Here is a 15,648-nt window from a genome sequence, read left to right as displayed (position 1 = left end):
GGGACAGTGTAGAGGGAGCTTTACTCTGTATCTAACCCGTGCTGTACCTGCCCTGGGAGTGTTTGATGGGACAGTGTAGAGGAAGCTTTACTCTGTATCTAACCCGTGCTGTACCTGCCCTGGGAGTGTTTGATGGGACAGTGTAGAGGGAGCTTTACTCTGTATCTAACCCATGCTGTACCTGCCCTGCGAGCGTTTGACGGGACAGTGTGGAGGGAGCTTTACTCTGTATCTAACCCGTGCTGTACCTGCCCTGGGAGTGTTTGATGGGACAGTGTAGAGGGAGCTTTACTCTGTATCTAACCCATGCTGTACCTGCCCTGCGAGCGTTTGACGGGACAGTGTGGAGGGAGCTTTACTCTGTATCTAACCCGTGCTGTACCTGCCCTGGGAGTGTTTAATGGGACAGTGTAGAGGGAGCTTTACTCTGTATCTAACCCGTGCTGTACCTGCCCTGGGAGTGTTTGATGGGACAGTGTAGAGGGAGCTTTACTCTGTATCTAACCCGTGCTGTACCTGCCCTGGGAGTGTTTGATGGGACAGTGTAGAGGGAGCTTTACTCTGTATCTAACCCGTGCTGTACCTGCCCTGGGAGTGTTTGATGGGACACTGTAGAGGGAGCTTTACTCTGTATCTAACCCGTGCTGAACCTGCCCTGGGAGTGTTTGGTGGGGCAGTGTAGAGGGAGCTTTACTCTGTATCTAACCCGTGCTGTACCTGCCCTGGGAGTGTTTGATGGGACAGTGTAGAGGGAGCTTTACTCTGTATCTAACCTGTGCTGTACCTGCCCTGGGAGTGTTTGGTGGGACAGTGTAGAGGGAGCTTTACTCTGTATCTAACCCGTGCCGTACCTGCCCTGGGAGTGTTTGATGGGACAGTATGGAGAGAGCTTTACTCTGTATCTAACCTGTGCTGCACCTGCCCTGGGAGTGTTTGGTGGGACAGTGTAGAGGGAGCTTTACTCTGTATCTAAGCCGTGCTGTACCTGCCCTGGGAGTGTTTGATGGGACAATGTAGAGGGAGCTTTACTCTGTATCTAACCTGCCCAGGGAGTGTTGGATGGAACAGTGTAGAGGGAGCTTTACTCTGTATCTAACCCGTGCTGTATCTGCCCTGGGAGTGTTTGATGGGACAGTGTAGAGGGAGCTTTACTCTGTATCTTACCCATGCTGTATCTGCCCTGGGAGTGTTTGATGGGACAGTGTAGAGAGAGTTGTACAAGGTATTGGTGAGACCACACCTGGAATACTGCATACAGTTTTGGTGTCCATACTTAAGAAAAGACATACTTGCTCTCGAGTCAGTACAAAGAAGGTTCACTCGGTTGATTCCGGAGATGAGGGGGCTGACTTATGAGGAGAGGTTGAGTAGATTGGGACTCTACTCATTGGAGTTCAGAAGAATGAGAGGCGATCTTATTGAAACATATAAGATTGTGAAGGGGCTTGATCGGGTGGATGTGGTGAGGATGTTTCCACTGATGGGTGAGACTAGAACTAGGGGGCATAATCTTAGAATAAGGGGCTGCTCTTTCAAAACTGAGATGAGGAGAAACTTCTTCACTCAGAGGGTAGTAGGTCTGTGGAATTTGCTGCCCCAGAAAGCTGCGGAAGCTACATCATTAAATAAATTTAAAACAGAAATAGATTGTTTCCTAGAAGTAAAGGGAATTAAGGGTTACGGGGAGCGGGCAGGAAATTGGACATGAGTCTCGGTTTGGAACGGTCATGGCCCTGTGGGTAGTGGAGTGGGCCCAGGGGCCGTGTAGCCTGGTTATGCTCCTGCTGTGTTCTAATTCTGTGTTACATTTCAGGAGATGGTTTTATTCCTGTTCCTGGCTGGGGTGGAGATCACCTTTTACAGAAGGTAAGTACTGTAGAAAATATAGGGACAGTGATCTCCTGGACGAGTTTCGATCACCTAGATGGGTCGGAGAGGAATTTCCCAGATTTTTTTTCTCCCAAATTGGCCATTGGGTTTTTTATCTGGTTTTTCGCCTCTCCCAGGAGATCACATGGGTTCGGGTGGGATGGAGAGTGATAGTAGATTTGAGGTTAGGATCAGATCAGCCATAATCTTATTGAATGGTGGAGCAGGCTCGAGGGGCCGATTGGCCTACTCCTGCTCCTATTTCTTATGTTCTTATGTTCTTACTCTGTATCTAACCCGTGCTGAACCTGCCCTGGGAGTGTTTGATGGGACAGTGTAGAGGGAGCTTTACTCTGTATCTAACCCGTGCTGTACCTGCCCTGGGAGTGTTTGATGGGACAGTGTAGAGGGAGCTTTACTCTGTATCTAACCCATGCTGTACCTGCCCTGGGAGTGTTTGATGGGACAGTGTAGAGGTAGCTTTACTCTGTATCTAACCCGTGCTGTACCTGCCCTGGGTGTGTTTGATGGGACAGTGTAGAGGGAGCTTTACCCTGTATCTAACCCGTGCTGTACCTGCCCTGGGAGTGTTTGATGGGACAGTGTAGAGGGAGCTTTACTCTGTATCTAACCCGTGCTGTACCTGCCCTGGCAGTGTTTGATGGGACAGTGTAGAGGGAGATTTACTCTGTATCTAACCCATGCTGTACCTGCCCTGGGAGTGTTTGATGGGACAGTGTAGAGGTAGCTTTACTCTGTATCTAACCCGTGCTGTACCTGCCCTGGGAGTGTTTGATGGGACAGTGTAGAGGTAGCTTTACTCTGTATCTAACCCGTGCTGAACCTGCCCAGGGAGTGTTTGATGGGACAGTGTAGGGGGAGCTTTACTCTGTATCTAACCCGTGCTGTACCTGCCCTGGGAGTGTTTGATGGGACGGTGTAGAGGGAGCTTTACTCTGTATCTAACCCGTGCTGTACCTGCCCTGGGAGTGTTTGATGGGACAGTGTAGAGGGAGCTTTACTCTGTATCTAACCCGTGCTGTACCTGCCCTGGGAGTGTTTGATGGGACAGTGTAGGGGGAGCTTTACTCTGTATCTAACCTGTGCTGTACCTGCCCTGGGAGTGTTTGATGGGACAGTGTAGGGGGAGCTTTACTCTGTATCTAACCCGTGCTGTACCTGCCCTGGAAGTGTTTGATGGGACAGTGTAGAGGGAGCTTTACTCTGTATGTAACCCGTGCTGTATCTGCCCTGGGAGTGTTTGATGGGACAGTGTAGAGGGAGCTTTACTCAGTATCTAACCCATGTTGTATCTGCCCTGGGAGTGTTTGATGGGACAGTGTAGAGGGAGCTTTACTCTGTATCTAACCCATGCTGTACCTGCCCTGGGAGTGTTTGATGGGACAGTGTAGAGGGAGCTTTACTCAGTATCTAACCCATGTTGTATCTGCCCTGGGAGTGTTTGATGGGACAGTGTAGAGGGAGATTTACTCAGTATCTAACCCATGTTGTATCTGCCCTGGGAGTGTTTGATGGGACAGTGTAGAGGGAGCTTTACTCTGTATCTAACCCATGTTGTATCTGCCCTGGGAGTGTTTGATGGGACAGTGTAGAGAGAGTTGTACAAGGTATTGGTGAGACTGCACCTGGAATACTGCATACAGTTTTGGTGTCCATACTTAAGAAAAGACATACTTGCTCTCGAGTCAGTACAAAGAAGGTTCACTCGGTTAATCCCGGGGATGAGGGGGTGGACATATGAGGAGAGGTTGAGTAGATTGGGACTCTACTCATTGGAGTTCAGAAGAATAAGAGGCGATCTTATTGAAACATATAAGATTGTGAAGGGGCTTGATCGGGTGGATGTGGTGAGGATGTTTCCACTGATGGGTGATGTTGAGTCTGTGTTTTCAAATGTAGTTATGCTGAATAACAGGACACAGACTACAGAAATAATTAAACAGGTCTTTAGTGATTGAGGGTCAGGGCTGAACTGGGATACCCTTTGCTCTGCAGGGTTTATATACCGGTGTGGTCACCACCGGTACTACAATGTACAGGAGCCATCAAAAAGTAGTCCATCACCTTAAGGTATCCTCTTAAGGTGGTACAGGTTACATACACTACAGGTGAGACTAGAACTAGGGGGCATAATCTTAGAATAAGGGGCTGCTCTTTCAAAACTGAGATGAGGAGAAACGTCTTCACTCAGAGGGTGGTAGGTCTGTGGAATTTGCTGCCCCAGAAAGCTGTGGAAGCTGCATCATTAAATAAATTTAAAACAGAAATAGATAGTTTCCTAGAAGTAAAGGGAATTAAGGGTTACGGGGAGCGGGCAGGAAATTGGACATGAGTCTAGGTTCGGAACGGTCATGGCCCTGTGGGTAGTGGAGTGGGCCCAGGGGCCGTGTAGCCTGGTTCTGCTCCTACTTCTTGTGTTCTAATTCTGTGTTAGATTTCAGGAGATGGTTTTATTCCTGTTCCTGGCTGGGGTGGAGATCACCTTTTACAGAAGGTAAGTACTGTAGAAAATATAGGGACAGAGTGATCTCCTGGACGAGTTTCGATCGCCTAGATGGGTCGGAGAGGAATTTCCCAGATTTTTTTTCTCCCAAATTGGCCATTGGGTTTTTTATCTGGTTTTTCGCCTCTCCCAGGAGATCACATGGGTTCAGGTGGGATGGAGAGTGATAGTAGATTTGAGGTTAGGATCAGATCAGCCATAATCTTATTGAATGCTGGAGCAGGCTCGAGGGGCCGATTGGCCTACTCCTGCTCTTATTTCTTATGTTCTTATGTTCTTACTCTGTATCTAACCCGTGCTGAACCTGCCCTGGGAATGTTTGATGGGACAGTGTAGAGGGAGCTTTACTCTGTATCTAACCCATGCTGTACCTGCCCTGGGAGTGTTTGATGGGACAGTGTAGAGGGAGCTTTACTCTGTATCTAACCCATGCTGTACCTGCCCTGGGAGTGTTTGATGGGGCAGTGTAGAGGGCGCTTTACTCTATATCCAACCCGTGCTGTACCTGCCCTGGGAGTGTTTGATGGGGCAGTGTAGAGGGAGCTTTACCCTGTATCTAACCCGTGCTGTACCTGCCCTGGGAGTGTTTGATGGGACAGTGTAGAGGGAGCTTTACTGTGTATCTAACCCGTGCTGTACCTGCCCTGGGAGTGATTGATGGGACAGTGTAGAGGGAGCTTTACTCTGTATCTAACCCGTGCTGTACCTGCTCTGGGAATGTTTGATGGGACAGTGTAGAGAGAGCTTTACTCTGTATCTAACCCGTGCTGTACCTGCCCTGGGAGTGTTTGATGGGACAGTGTAGAGAGAGCTTTACTCTGTATCTAACCCGTGCTGTACCTGCCCTGGGAGTGTTTGATGGGACAGTGTAGAGAGAGCTTTACTCTGTATCTAACCCGTGCTGTACCTGCCCTGGGAGTGTTTGATGGGACAGTGTAGAGAGAGCTTTACTCTGTATCTAACCCATGCTGTACCTGCCCTGGGAGTGTTTGATGGGACAGTGTAGAGGAAGCTTTACTCTGTATCTAACCCGTGCTGTACCTGCCCTGGGAGTGTTTGATGGGACAGTGTAGAGGGAGCTTTACTCTGTATCTAACCCGTGCTGTACCTGCCCTGGGAGTGTTTGATGGGACAGTGTAGAGGGAGCCTTACTCTGTATCTAACCCGTGCTGTACCTGCCCTGGGAGTGTTTGATGGGACAGTGTAGAGAGAGCTTTACTCTGTATCTAACCCGTGCTGTACCTGCCCTGGGAGTGTTTGATGGGACAGTGTAGAGAGAGCTTTACTCTGTATCTAACCCATGCTGTACCTGCCCTGGGAGTGTTTGATGGGACAGTGTAGAGGAAGCTTTACTCTGTATCTAACCCGTGCTGTACCTGCCCTGGGAGTGTTTGATGGGACAGTGTAGAGGGAGCTTTACTCTGTATCTAACCCGTGCTGTACCTGCCCTGGGAGTGTTTGATGGGACAGTGTAGAGGGAGCCTTACTCTGTATCTAACCCGTGCTGTACCTGCCCTGGGAGTGTTTGATGGGACAGTGTAGAGGGAGCTTTACTCTGTATCTAACCCGTGCCGTACCTGCCCTGGGAGTGTTTGATGGGACAGTGTAGAGGGAGCCTTACTCTGTATCTAACCCGTGCTGTACCTGCCCTGGGAGTGTTTGATGGGACAGTGTAGAGGGAGCTTTACTCTGTATCTAACCCGTGCTGTACCTGCCCTGGGAGTGTTTGATGGGACAGTGTAGAGGGAGCTTTACTGTGTATCTAACCCGTGCTGTACCTGCCCTGGGAGTGATTGATGGGACAGTGTAGAGGGAGCTTTACTCTGTATCTAACCCGTGCTGTACCTGCCCTGGGAGTGTTTGATGGGACAGTGTAGAGGGAGCTTTACTGTGTATCTAACCCGTGCTGTACCTGTCCTGGGAGTGTTTGATGGGACAGTGTAGAGGGAGCTTTACTCTGTATCTAACCAGTGCTGTACCTGCCCTGGGAGTGTTTGTTGGGACAGTGTAGAGGGAGCTTTACTCTGTATCTAACCCATGCTGTACCTGCCCTGGGAGTGTGTGAGGGGACAGTGTAGAGGGAGCTTTACTCTGTATCTAACCCATGCTGTACCTGCCCTGGGAGTGTTTGATGGGACAGTGTAGAGGGAGCTTTACTCTGTATCTAACCCGTGCTGTACCTGCCCTGGGAGTGTTTGATGGGACAGTGTAGAGGGAGCATTACTCTGTATCTAACCCGTGCTGTACCTGCCCTGGGAGTGTTTGATGGGACAGTGAAGAGGGAGCTTTACTGTGTATCTAACCCGTGCTGTACCTGCCCTGGATTGTTTGTCGTCTGGTTTGTTTACCGAAGTTTCCATTCACTGCTGCTCTGCTGTCACGTAAATACACTGACTATAAATAGACCGGCTTCACGTGTGTCGTGTTCAAAGTTCACGGAATGACGATTCGATGTCGCTAGGAGTATTCGGTTGGAACCTATTGACCAAAGCTCTGCGGCTGAACTCCCCGGGGGAAAGGATTTGGAGATGGACAGAATAGCCAATCATTGCCCGCTTTGTCACCCATCCCCCGACACCAGTTAGCGTACCCAGACCTTCCCGGAGATTCTCCCCCTCCTCAGCGTCTGGGCGAGAGGGAAATCACTCATCGTAAAGCGTGCCTGTGGTTTCACACCTAACAACAACAACTTGTATTTATATGGCGCCTTTAACGTAGTAAAACGGCTCAAGGCGCTTCAGAGGAGCGATTATCAAACAAAATTTGCACCGAGCCACATAAGGAGATATTAGGACAGGTGAGCAACAGCCTGGTCAAAGAGGTAGGTTTTAATGGGAATCTAGAACTAGGGGGCATAATTTCAGAATAATGGGGCACCCATTTAAATGGGAAATGAGGAGGAATTTCTTCTGTCAGGGGGTCGTTGTTAGGATAAAATTTGGTTTAAGGGATATAAAGGGGTCCTCAATATTCGACCGGTATAAAACTGTCTGAAAGGTACCATTTAGTCTTGTTAGCTGGAAGACGAAACGCAAAGCACCATGGGATACTTGGCTATATTAACTCTTTTTAAACTAACAAGTAGATGACCAAGGACATTCCGAAGCTCCGCTCGTAAATTACTCCGAGGACAGGTTTGGAGGAGGCCTCTTGAAAGAGATAAGGCACAAAGGCACATTGATGAGACCTTTGCAGACAGGTCTTGGAGAATAGTCAGCTGGCCCTTTTTGACGAGGGCTTTGTTCAGCAAGGCCATGTCGTGCTGAAGATGCCTGCCTCCCTATTTTGATAACAAGAATAAGAGATATGCTCATGAATGCGAAGTTAGAATGATGCCTTTGCAGCCCATAAGCTTTTTACTGATGTATTCAGGGGGTACTCGAGTTGGAAGGACAGGCTTAGTAGTTGATTGATTAACCATGTAAACCATTGAAGTATCAATATTCCCATGTATACACCCCATTAGTAATAAGTGGGTGTTGTCTAATAAACTGTATAAACTAAGCTGTATTGTCACTTTTCCTCTGAGAACGGAGCCTCCAGCTGGGGTTGGCTGAGGTGGTTCTCCCATGTGCACTCGTAATAAACTATTGATCTGGGTAACACCTAAGTCTGTTAGTTCTGTTTTACCATCCAGATTTTCCTCGCTTACAGTTGTGAATCTTTGGAATTCTCTTCCCCAGAGAGCTGTGGAGGCCGGGTCATTGAATATAGTTAAGGTGGAGATTGACAGAGTTTTGAACGATAAGGGAGTCAAGGGTTACGGGGAGCGGGGCAGGGAAGTGGAGTTGAGGCCAAGCTCAGATCAGCCATGATCTTATTGAATGGCGGAGCAGGCTCGAGGGGCCAAATGGCCGACTCCTGCTCCTACCTCTTATGTTCTCATGTTCTTATGTCTTAAAGGATGGGAGAGAGGCGGAGAGGTTTAGGGAGGGAATTCCAGAGCTTAGGGCCCAGGCAACTGAAAGCACGGCCTCCAATGGTGGAGCGATTAAAATTGGGGATGCTCAAGAGGTCAGGTTTGGAGCAGCGCAGATACTTTGAGGGTTGTCGGGCTGGAGGAGGTTACAGCGATAGGGAGGAGCGAGGCCATGGAGGGATTTGAACACGAGGATGAGAATTTTAACATCGAGGTGTTGCCAGATCGGGAGCCAATGTCGGTCAGCGAGCACGGGGGTGATGGGTGAACAGGACTTGGTGCGAGTTAGGACACGGGCAGCAGAGTTTTGGATGAGCTCGAGTTTATGGAGGGTGGAAGGTGGGAGGCCGGCCAGGAGAGCATTGGAATAGTCGAGTCTGGGGGTAACAAAGGCATGGATGAGGGATTCAGCAGCAGATGAGCTGAGGCAAGGGCGGAGACGGGCGATGTTAGGAAGGTGGAAGTAGGCGGTCTTGGTGCTGGTTGTACAGAGTAAAGCTGTCTCTAAACAGTCCCATTTAGCTTGTCTGACCCACTGCCCCGCCCCTGCCCCACCTGGTCTCCCATCAGAGAGAGGACACCTTCATCCCCCTCTTTCTGGGACCTGCTTTGACCCCAGGTCCCAGAGGGTGAAAGGTCAGTGTGTGGTACTGGATTTGACCTCTTGGTGCCATGAAAGGGGTGACCGGTGTGGGCACTGTTCATCTGTGAGGTAATGTGGCTAAGCTGCCCCTTTCCTGCTTTGGTGAGTAAGAACGGTTTGGGGAGGATTGGGCTGCGCCGTTTGGGGCATCTGGCGAGCTGCCAATGGTGGGGCGAAGGGAGGAGGGGCCGAGAATGACTCCTTCCCTTCCCCTTCCCTCCCCACCCACCTCGCAGCGAAAGGTGAGACCCCACTGGGAGAAAGGAGGGAAACCTGGACACCACCTCGCCCCAGGTCCCAGGTACGAAGCAGACAGGCCAGGCACAGCTGAATCTCACCAGCACACTGAGAGTTAGCTGTGACCAACATCTATAAATAGGTCCCGCCACATTCCACACTCTCTCACGCACAACCTGAGGGCATTCCACAGATAATGTCGCGTTTCGAGAGTTCGTCACTCTCTCAACTCGAACTCACCTACAGTCAGTAACACAGGACGCTGGGAGGAGGGGTTACTGAGTGAACCATCTGGTTGAGTAACTATCCAGAGACCTCAAACTACCTACAGTCAACAAATATGTTTTTGGGATATGCCGTCAATTAATAAGGGTTAGACACGGAAGACTGAGAGAACATTGCTCACTGTAACACTCTGATTTACACCACACCCCTCATTGTAACACTGATATACCCCACACCCCTCACTGTAACACTCTCTGATTTACCCCACACCCTTCACTGTAACACACTGATATACCCCACACCCCTCACTGTAACACTCTCTGATTTACCCCACACCCTTCACTGTAACACACTGATATACCCCACACCCCTCACTGTAACACTCTGATACACCCCACACCCCCCACTGTAACACTCTCTGATATACCCCACAGGCCTCACTGTAACACTCTCTGATATACCCCACACCCCCCACTGTAACACTCTGACATACCCCACACCCCTCACTGTAACACTCTCTGATATACCCCACACCCCTCACTGTAACACTGATATATCCCACACCCCTCACTGTAACACTCTCTGATATAGCCCACACCCCTCACTGTAACACTCTGATATAACCACACTCCTCACTGTAACACCGATATATCCCACACCCCTCACTGTAACACCCATATATACCCCACACCCCTCACTGTAACACTCTGATATAACCACACTCCTCACTGTAACACTGATATATCCCACACCCCTCACTGTAACACCCTGATATACCCCACACCCCTCACTGTAACACTCTCTGACATACCCCACACCCCTCACTGTAACACTCGGATATACCCCACACCCCTCACTGTAACACTCTCTGATATACCCCACACCCCTCACTGTAACACACTCTGATATACCCCACACCCCTTACTGTAACACTCGGATATACCCCACACCCCTCACTGTAACACTCTCTTATATACCCCACACCCCTCACTGTAACACTCTCTTATATACCCCACACCCCTCACTGTAACACTAATATACACCACCCACCTCACTGTAACAATCTGATATACCCCACACCCCTCACTGTAACACTCTGATATACTCCACACTCCTTACTGTAACAATCTCTGTTATACCCCACACCCCTGTCTGTAACACACTCTGATATACCCCACACCCCTCCCACTGTAACACCCCTCTGATATACCCCACACCCCTCACTGTAACACTCTGATATACACCACACCCCTCACTGTAACACACTCTGATATACACCCACACCCCTCACTGTAACACTCTCTTATTTACCACCCACAACCCTCACTGTAACACTCTCTGATATACCCCACATCACTCACTGTAACACTCTGATATACACCACACCCCTCACTGTAACACACTCTGATATACCCCACACACCTCACTGTAACACTCTGATATAGCCCACACCCCTCACTGTAACACTCTCTGATATATACCCCACACCCCTCACTGTAACACTCTGATATAGCCCACACCCCTCACTGTAACACTCTCTGATATACCCCAAACCCTCAGGGTAACACTCTGATATACCCCAACACCCCTCACTTGTTACACTATGATATACCCCATACCCCTCACTGTAACACTCTCTGATATACTCCACACCCCTCACTGTAACACTCTCTGATATACCCCACACCCCTCACTGTAACACTCTGATATACCCCCACACCCCCTCACTGTAACACTCTGATATACCCCACACCCCTCACTGTAACACTCTCTGATATACCCCACACCCCTCACTGTTACACTATGATATACCCCACACCCCTCACTGTAACACTCTGATATATCCCACACCCATCACTGTAACACTCTCTAATATACCCCACACCCCTCACTGTAACACGCTGATAACCCCCACCAGCCCTCACTGTAAACACTCTCTGATATACCCCACACCCCTCACTATAACACACTGATATACCCACACCCCTCACTGTCACACTCTGATATACCCCACACCCCTCACTGTAACACACTGATATACCTCACACACCCTCACTGTAACACATTGATATACCCCACACCCCTCACTGTTACACACTGATATACCCCACACCCCTCACTGTAACACTCTCTGATATACCCCTACACCCCTCAATGTAACACACTGATATACCCACACCCGTCACTGTAACACTCAGATATACCCCACACCCCTCACTGTCACACTCTGAATATACACCACACCCCTCACTGTACACTCTGATATATCCCACACCCCTCACTGTAACACTCTGATATACCCCAACACCCCTCACTGTAAAAAGCTGATATACCCCACACCCCTCACTGTAACAGTCTCTGATATACCCCACACACCTCACTGTAACACTCTCTGATATACCCCACACCCATCACTGTAACACTCTCTGATATACCCCACACCCCCTCACTGTAACACTCTCTGATATACCTCACACCCCTCACTGTAACACTCTGATATACCCCACACCCATCACTGTAACACACTGATATACCACCACACCCCTCACTGTAACACTCTCTCATATACCCCACACCCCTCACTGTAACACTGATATACCCTTCAACCCTCACTGTAACACCCTGATATACCCCCACACCCATCACTCTAACACACTGATATACCCCACACCCCTCATTGTAACACTCTCTGATATACCCCCACACCCCTCACTGTAACAGCTTGATATACCCCACACCCATCACTCTAACACACTGATATACCCCACACCCCTCACAGTAACACTCTCTGATATACCCCACACCCCTCGCTGTAACACTCTCTGATATACCCCACACCCATCACTGTAACACGCTGATATACCCCACACCCCTCACTGTAACACTCTCTGATATACCCCACACCACCTCACTGTAACACTCTCTGACATACCCCACACCCATCACTGTAACACTCTCTGATATACCCCACACCCCTCACTGTAACACTCTCTGATATACCCCACACCCCTCACTGTAACACTCTCTGATATACCCACACCCCTCACTGTAACACTCTGATATACCCCACACCCCTCAGTGTAACACTCTGATATACCCCACACCCCCACTGTAACACTCTCTAATATACCCCACACCACTCACTGTAACACTCAGATATACCCCACACCCCTCACTGTAACACTCTGATATACTCCACACCCCTCACTGTAACACTCTAATATACCCCACACCCCTCACTGTAACACTCTGATATACCCCACACCCCTCACTATAACGCTCTCTGATATACCCCACACCCCTCACTGTAACACTCTGATATACTCCACATCCCTCACTGTAACACTCTGATATACCCCACACCCCTCACTGTAACACTCTGATATACCCCACACCCCTCACTGTAACACTGATATACCCCACACCCCTCACTGTAACACTCTCATATACCCCACACACCTCACTGTCACACTCTCTAATATACCACACACATCTCACAGTAACACGCTGATATACCCCACACCTCTCACTATCACACTCTGTTATACCCCACACTCCTCACTGTAACACTCTGATATACCCCACACCCCTCACTGTAACACTGTCTGATATACCCCACACCCCTCACTGTAACACTCTCTGATATACCCCACACCCCTCACTGTAACTCTCTGATATACCCCACACACCTCACTGTAACACTCTGATATACCCCACACCCCTCACTGTAACACTCTCTGATATACCCCACACCCCTCACTGTAACACTCTGATATACCCCACACCCCTCACTGAAACACTCTCTGATATACCCCACACCCAGCACTATAACGCTCTCTGATATACCCCACACCCCTCACTTTAACACTCTGATAGACCCACACTCCTCACTGTAACACTCTGATATACCCCACACCCCTCACTGTAACACTCTCTAATATACCCCACACCCCTCACTGTAACACTCTCTGATATACCCCACACCCCTCACTGTAACACTCTCTGATATACCCCACACCGCTCACTGTAACACTCTGATATACCCCACACCCCTCACTGTAACACACTGATATACCTCACACCCCTCACTGTAACACTCTGATATACCCCACACCCCTCACTGTAACACACTGATATATCCACACCCCTCACTGTAACACTCTGATATACCCCACACCCCTCACTGTAACACACTGAAATACCCCACACACCTCACTGTAACACAGTGATATACCCACACCCTTCACTGTTACACTCTGAAAAACCCCACACCCTTCACTGTAACACATTGATATACCCCACACCGCTCACTGTAACACTCTCTGATATACCCCACACCCCTCACTGTAACACACTGATATACCCACACCCCTCACTGTAACACTCTGATATACCCCACACCCCTCGCTGTAACACTCTGATATACAGCACACCCCTCACTCTAACACCCTGATATACACCACACCCCTCACTGTAACACTCCGATATACCCCACACCCCTCACTGTAACACTCTGATATACCCCACACCCCTCACTGTAATACGCTGATATACCCCACACCCCTCACTGTAACATTCTGATATACCCCACACCCCTCACTGTAACACTGATATACCCCACACCCATCAGTGTAACACTCTCTGATATACCCCACACCCATCACTGTAACACTCTCTGATATACCCCACACCCTTCACTGTAACACTCTCTGATATACCCCACACCCCTCACTGTAACACTCTCTGATATACCCCACACCCCTCACTGTAACACTCTCTGATATACCCCACACCCCTCACTGTAACACTCTCTGATATACCCCGCACCCATCACTGTAACACTCTCTGATATACCCCACACCCCTCACTGTAACACTCTCTGATATACCCCACACCCCTCACTGTAACACTCTGATATACCCCACACCACTCACTGTAACACTCTCTGATATACCCCACACCCCTCACTGTAACACTCTCTGATATACCCCACACCCCTCACTGTAACACTCTCTGATATACCCCACACCCATCACTGTAACACTCTCTGATACACCCCACACCCCTCACTGTAACACTCTCTGATATACCCCACACCACTCACTGTAACACTCTCTGATATACCCCAAACCCCTCACTGTAACACTCTCTGATATACCCCACACCCCTCACTATAACGCTCTCTGATATACCCCACACCCATCACTCTAACACACTGATATACCCCACACCCCTCACTGTAACACTCTCTGATATACCCCACACTCCTCACTGTAACACTCTCTGATATACCCCACACCCCTCACTGTAACACTCTCTGATATACCCCACACCCATCACTGTAACACTATCTGATACACCCCACACCCCTCACTGTAACACTCTCTGAAATACCCCACACCACTCACTGTAACACTCTCTGATATACCCCAAACCCCTCACTGTAACACTCTCTGATATACCCCACACCCCTCACTATAACGCTCTCTGATATACCCCACACCCATCACTCTAACACACTGATATACCCCACACCCCTCACTGTAACACTCTCTGATATACACCACACCCCTCACTGTAACACTCTGATATACCCCACACCCCTCACTGTAACACTCTGATATATCCCACACCCATCACTGTAACACTCTCTAATATACCCCACACCCCTCACTGTAACACTCTGATATACCCCACAGCCCTCACTGTAACACTCTCTGATATACCCCACACCCCTCACTATAACACACTGATATACCCACACCCCTCACTGTAACACTCTGATATACCCCACACCCCTCACTTTAACACACTGATATACCTCACACCCCTCACTGTAACACATTGATATACCCCACACCCCTCACTGTTACACACTGATATACCCCGCACCCCTCACTGTAACACTCTCTAATATACCCTACACCCCTTACTGTAACACACTGATATACCCACACCCCTCACTGCAACACTCTGATATACCCCACACCCCTCACTGTAACACTCTGATATACACCACACCCCTCACTGTAACACTCTGATATACCCCACACCCCTCACTGTAACACTCTGATATACCCCACACCCCTCACTGTAATAAGCTGATATACCCCACACCCCTCATTGTAACATTCTGATATACCTCACACCTCTCACTATAACACTGATATACCCCACACCCATCACTGTAACACTCTCTGATATACCCGATTCACGATTCACGATTCAAAT

The sequence above is a fragment of the Somniosus microcephalus genome, chromosome 4 (assembly GCF_052327205.1).
Source record: "Somniosus microcephalus isolate GS21.2 chromosome 4, FLI_Smic_1.0, whole genome shotgun sequence".
Taxonomy (NCBI): Eukaryota; Metazoa; Chordata; class Chondrichthyes; order Squaliformes; family Somniosidae; genus Somniosus; species Somniosus microcephalus.
This window is presented reverse-complemented; position numbering follows the sequence as displayed.